Raw genomic sequence first — 6,778 nt, forward strand, 5'->3', positions numbered from 1 at the left:
TTGTGGAGAATCATTGTTCATTTGGTGGAAGTGCTAATGAAGACCCAAACCAACATCTCACAAAATTCCTGAGAATTTGTGACACTGTGAAGTCCAATGGAGTCCAGGAAGATGCATATAAACTGCTTTTGTTCCCATTTTCACTTAGGGATAAGGCAGCTAAGTGGCTGGAATCATTCCCAAGGGGGAGCCTAACAACCTGGGATGAGGTGGAAAGCAAGTTTCTGGCACGTTTCTACCCCCCACAAAAGGTCAATAGGCTTTGATCTGAGGTTCAGACGTTTAGACAACAAGATGGTGAAACTCTCTACGAGGCATGGGAGAGATTCAAGGATTTGACAAGGAAATGCCCACCAGACATGTTCCATGACTGGGTGCAATTGCATATTTTCTATGATGGACTGTCTTATGAATCAAGGAAGGCTGTAGACCATTCATCAGGAGGTTCATTGAACAGGGAAAAGACTGTGGAAGAAGCCATTGAAGTGATTGAGACAGTGGCTGAGAACGAGTACTACTATGCATCAGAGAGACACAACACTAAGGGAGTCATGGAGCTGAACCATGTTGATACAATTCTAGCCCAAAACAAGGTGTTTGCCAAGCAACTAGCAGAGCTCACCAGGAAATTAGAAACAAAACAAGTGGCTGCAATACACACACAAGATCAAGAGGAAGAAAGCACTGAAGGAGGTGATTGGGAAGAGGCCAATTATGTAGGAAATCAACAAAGGCAACCATATGATCCACATTCCAACACTTACAACCCAGGCTGGAAAAACCACCCAAACTTTGGGTGGGGAAACCAGCAAAACCAACATAACAAGTCCACATACCAAAACTCCAACCAAAGATCATACCAAGCCACACAAAACACTTACTCTCAACCACCATATCATAGCCAAAATAATCAACCTGCTCAACCTAATCCGAACCAACAATTTCAAGATCAATTAAACAGGATAGAAGGAATGCTTGCAACCATGAGTCAAGACATAACCGAATTGAAAGCTTTTAAGGAAGAAGTAAATTCTAACCTGCAAAACCAAGGAGCTGCCATCCAGAAGCTAGAAAATCAAATTGCGTATTTGTCTAAGCAAACCCCTGGGACAAGCGTTTCTCATGCTGCCAAGGCTATTGCAAGGGAAGAATGTAAGGCCATAACCCTCAGAAGCGGAAAGAATCTAAAGGAGATCTCAAAGGAAACCACAGAGGATGAAGCAAAGGAAAATGTGAGAGATAAGGAACAAGGACAATCTTTTACATCGTCTGCAACAAAAGAAAAAGAAAAAGAGGTCCTGAAGCCTTATACACCTAAAGCACCATATCCTCAACGTTTGATGAAAAGTGAAAAGGATGGCCAATTCTCCAGGTTCTTGGAGATTTTCAAGAAGCTTCAAATCAACATTCCGTTTGCTGAGGCAATAGAGCAAATGCCACTCTATGCAAAATTCTTAAAGGAATTAATGACCAAGAAAAGAAGCTGGAGGAACGAGGAAACTGTGTTGTTAACTGAAGAATGCAGTGCCATCATCCAGCACAAATTGCCTCAGAAATTGAAGGATCCAGGCAGTTTCCAAATCCCCTGCATCATAGGAGAAGTCATGGTGGAGAAGGCCTTGTGTGACTTAGGGGCCAGTATCAATTTGATGTCTCTAACAATGATGAGAAGAATGAAGATTGAGGAAGCTAAACCAACAAGAATGGCCCTCCAATTGGCAGATCGAACTTTTAAATTCCCTCATGGGATAGTTGAGGATTTGTTGGTGAAAGTGGGAGATTTTATATTTCCTGCTGATTTTGTGGTGTTAGATATGGAGGAAGAAGCCAAAGCTTCAATAATTCTGGGAAGACCCTTCCTAGCTACTGCTGGAGCCATCATAGATGTACAAAAGGGTGAACTCACTCTTAGACTACATGATGAGAAATTGGTGTTTAACGTATTCAAGGCAATGAGCTATCCATCAGAATCACTAAGGGAATGCATGAGGGTTGATGTAGTGGACATTGCAGTACAAGAAACTTTTGAGGAAACAATAAAGGAAGTGGCAGAGGAGGAGTTCACCAAGGATATTGAAGTTAGTGACATCAAGGCTGCTGAAACAACCATGCTAAGCATGCCAGAGAGAGTGAAAGAAGATAAGGAAGCACCAAAACCTGAGCTCAAAGCATTGCCCCCTAATCTCAAGTATGCATACTTGGGTAGTGATGAGAGTCACCCTGTTATCATTAGCTCTGCCCTGAGCCAAGAACAGGAAGAAGAATTGATCAAGGTGCTACAAACTCATCAAGATGCCATTGGATGGACCCTAGCTGATTTGAAGGGGATAAGTTCATCCATATGCATGCATAAAATCTTGTTAGAAGAGGATGCTAGACCCTCCATTCAAGCTCAGAGAAGATTGAATCCCGTCATGAAAGAAGTGGTACAAAAGGAAGTCATGAAGTTATGGCAGGCAGGGGTAATCTACCCCATTTCTGATAGCCCATGGGTTAGTCCCATCCATGTAGTTCCCAAGAAAGGTGGCATAACTGTGGTGCCAAATGAGAAGAACGAACTCATACCCACAAGAACCGTCACTGGGTGGAGGATGTGCATAGACTACAGGAAGCTCAATGAAGCCACCAGAAAGGATCATTTCCCACTCCCATTCATGGATCAGATGCTTGAAAGGCTTGCCGGACATGCTTACTATTGCTTTTTGGATGGATATTCAGGCTACAACCAAATAGTAGTTGATCCTAGAGATCAAGAGAAAACATCATTTGTTTGTCCATATGGAGTTTTTGCTTATAGACGCATGCCCTTTGGATTGTGCAATGCACCTGCCACTTTCCAAAGATGCATGCTGTCCATCTTTTCGGACATGATTGAAAAATTTATTGAGGTCTTCATGGACGATTTTTCTGTGTTTGGAGATTCTTTTCCCAGCTGCCTACACCACCTTGCCTTGGTGCTTAAGAGGTGCCAAGAGACTAACCTAGTATTAAACTGGGAAAAATGTCATTTCATGGTCACAGAAGGAATAGTCCTTGGCCACAAAATCTCTAATAGAGGCATGGAGGTGGACAGAGCTAAGGTGGAAATCATTGAAAAACTACCTCCACCAAGTAATGTCAAGGCAATTAGGAGTTTTTTGGGACACGCTGGGTTTTACAGAAGGTTTATTAGAGACTTTTCTAAAATAGCCAAACCTTTGAGTAACTTGCTTGTCTCTGATACACCCTTTGTATTTGATAAAAATTGCATGCTAGCCTATGAACTTTTGAAGCAAAAACTTTCCTCTGCACCTATCATTGCCCCACCGGATTGGAACTTACCTTTTGAACTGATGTGTGATGCATCAGACCTTGCTATTGGGGCAGTGTTAGGACAAAGGAAAGACAATTTGGTACATGTGATTTATTATGCCAGTAAAGTCTTGAATGCTAACCAAAGGAATTACACAACCACTGAAAAAGAACTCTTAGCAATAGTCTTTGCATTTGACAAATTTAGATCCTATCTCATTGGATCTAAAGTCATTGTCTTCACTGATCATTCAGCTTTAAAATACTTACTTGCTAAACAAGAATCCAAACCAAGACTTATTAGATGGGTTCTTTTGTTGCAGAAATTTGACATTGAAATCAAAGACAAGAAGGGTGTAGAGAACAAGGTGGCAGACCATTTATCAAGGATACCATGTGAAGAAGGAAGCGCACAAAGCACACATATAAATGAGTGCTTTCCTGATGAACAACTCATGGTAATTCACAAAGCACCCTGGTTTGCAGACATAGCAAACTTCAAGGCCACTGGGAGTTGGCCGTTGGAATTTAACAAGCATCAAAGGAAGAAATTGGTAAATGATGCCAAATACTTCATCTGGGACGAACCATACTTGTTCAAAAAATGTTCCGATGGCATACTCAGAAGATGCATATCAGAGGAAGAAGGAAGGGAAGTCTTATGGGACTGCCATGGCTCCACTTATGGAGGACATTTTGCAGGAGAAAGAACAGCAGCTAAGGTGTTGCAGTGTGGTTTTTATTGGCCCACTATCTTCAAAGATGCAAAGGAACTAGTGAAGCACTGCCATGAATGCCAGAAAGCGGGGAACCTGCCAAGAAGAAATGAAATGCCACAACAATTCATTCTGGAACTTGAATTGTTTGATGTATGGGGGATAGATTTCATGGGACCCTTTCCCTCCTCATACTCAAATAATTACATTCTTGTGGCAGTAGACTATGTCTCCAAATGGGTTGAAGCAATAGCAACTCCAACCAATGATAATAAGGTAGTCATGAACTTCCTCAGAAAACACATTTTTTGCCGTTTGGGGTTCCAAGAGCAATCATCAGTGATGGAGGAAGCCACTTCTGCAACAAACCATTAGAGGCATTGCTTCTAAAATATGGAGTCAAACACAAGGTAGCCACACCATACCATCCACAAACAAGTGGGCAAGCCGAAATATCTAACAGAGAACTCAAAAGGATCCTGGAAAAGACTGTGGGAACTTCAAGGAAGGACTGGTCGATTAAGCTAGATGATGCTCTTTGGGCATATAGGACAGCTTTCAAAACACCAATTGGAATGTCTCCTTACCAACTAGTATACGGAAAAGCTTGCCATTTGCCACTGGAGTTGGAGCACAAGGCATACTGGGCCTTGAAACTTTTGAACTTGGACAGCAAAGCTGCTGGAGAAAGAAGGATGCTGCAAATTCAAGAGTTGGAAGAGTTCAGAGCTGAAGCTTATGAGAATGCCAAAATTTACAAAGAAAGAGCAAAGAAGAAGCATGACAGCAACATAGCCCCAAGGAAATTTGAAGAAGGACAAAAAGTATTGCTCTACAATTCTAGGCTGAAGCTATTTCCAGGGAAGCTAAAATCAAGGTGGTCTGGACCATTCCTTGTCACCAAGGTCTCCAAATATGGACAAGTAGAAATCATGGAAGAAAAGTCACAACGAACCTTCATTGTGAACGGTCAAAGACTCAAACATTACTTGGGAGATGTGGAGGAGAAGGACAAGGTTAAATATCACCTCAACTGAGGAAGCTGACCGTCAAGCTAATGACGTTAAAGAAGCGCTTGTTGGGAGGCAACCCAACCTGAGGTAATACCCTTTTGCTGTTTCTTTTATTTGTTTCAATAAAAAAAAGCGTGAAGTAGTTTCTGTGCATTGCAAAGAATTAAGTTTGGTGTTTCACACCAAACAATGAATTCGTGGATCAATAATTCAAAGGGGAATGTGTGACTCTAAGTTTGGTATTCCACCATAAAGATCAACTGAACACAACAACCTTTGAATTATATGAAAGGAACAACCATTCTAAGCAGTCACAGAAATGCTTAAAACCCTTAGCAGCAACTTCATTCCAAAGAGAACTCAAGGATTCAAAGAACAGAGAAGTAAGTGGGAGACTAAGTTTGGTGTTCACACACCAACTTAAGACTCAGATACTTACCCACACATAGTTGAGCTAACCAATCAAGTGCTTGAGAAGCAAGCAACTTCATCACTCTTTGCAGGAAAGGAAACAAGGATCTTAAAACATGAAGCAACAATTAGGAGAAGAAGGAGAAATCAAAGTGTTTCCTGGCAACAAAGAGAAAACAAGGAATTTCACAAGGTGGTATTGTTCCTTGATAATTCTTTAAAAAGGGCAAACAAAAGCATGCTTGTTCTGGTTTAAACTGTAAATGTTGAATCTTTCTGGAATGTGAAGTTTTTAGTATATGAGTGTCTGTTATTGCTTTGAATAAAGTGAATGCCTAGATGTTTGGATATAACTTCACCTTCTTAAACAAGTGCTTGCCATGCTTGTTCTGTTCCCAAAAATAAAAGAAAAGTTTGAACAAAAGTAACTTGGCTAAATTAGTGACAAATCAAGTAGAATTAAGTGGTGGTATGCATGCTTGATTGTTCAGTCAGATCACTGGAAATAGAGTGTAGAATTATCATTTTTTATGTAGAAATTGAAAACTGTCTATGGATCTTGATGAATAAATGTCTTTGGCCATGAAAAAGAAAGAAAAAGAAGAAGAAAAAGCCACTGAAAAAGGGCAACCAAAAAGAAAAAAATTTTGAGAAAATAAGCTAGGCACCAATGGTTTGAACTTCTGAGACAAATGCCTGTGGTGTTCATGTATTAAGGATATGCTTGGATGAATAGGTTCTGAGGAGTGTTTCAACACTTGGTAACTTGGGTTAACTAACCCGGGATTATCAACCAAAAGTCCATTATCAAGAGCAACCTAAATACAAAACATTTAGTCACACAAAGAGGTGCTGGGCACCAATGTCTCAAGAAGAAATGTGAACTAAAATGCCTGAAGTGGATATGTGTAGTGCACTGATAAGAAAAAGAAAATGCCAAAGGCTTGTGCAACACATGACACCAAGCAAACAAGGAGCAAAGGAGCTCTAAGAAAAAGAAAAGAAAAACAAAGAAGAGAAAAGTGCCAAGGACATAAGAATAACAAGAGGCCATAGCAGTGTTTGATGGATGCAATGAAAAAGTGATGATCTTACTTGATAAGTATGGAAAAGTGATACTGCAACTTTCTGCATAAAACCCTTCTGATGAACTTCAAATGCTTGCTAATATAGCCAATGTAATTGCTTTCTGTTTCATACTTTCTTCTCAAATAACTCAGGACTTGCTTAGGGACAAGCAAGTATTAAGTTTGGTGTTGTGATGCCAAGGCATCTTAGGCTAGTTTCACTAGCATTTTTTTGATAGTTTTAGTTGTTTTATGCATTTTCTTGAGCTTAAAGTAACCA

General features: G+C 40.4%; 1 non-coding gene across 1 annotated transcript; it reads right to left on the bottom strand.

The window, feature by feature from the left end:
* Window positions 1-257: 257 nt before the first annotated feature.
* LOC148579981 (small nucleolar RNA R71) lies at window positions 258-361 on the bottom strand. Its single transcript, XR_015899368.1, has one exon. It is a non-coding gene; the product is annotated as a small nucleolar RNA R71 (small nucleolar RNA).
* Between the last annotated feature and the right edge of the window lie 6,417 nt (window positions 362-6,778).

This window comes from Arachis ipaensis, chromosome B10 (assembly GCF_059453495.1).
Source record: "Arachis ipaensis isolate K30076 ecotype BB chromosome B10, ASM5945349v1, whole genome shotgun sequence".
NCBI lineage: Eukaryota > Viridiplantae > Streptophyta > Magnoliopsida > Fabales > Fabaceae > Arachis > Arachis ipaensis.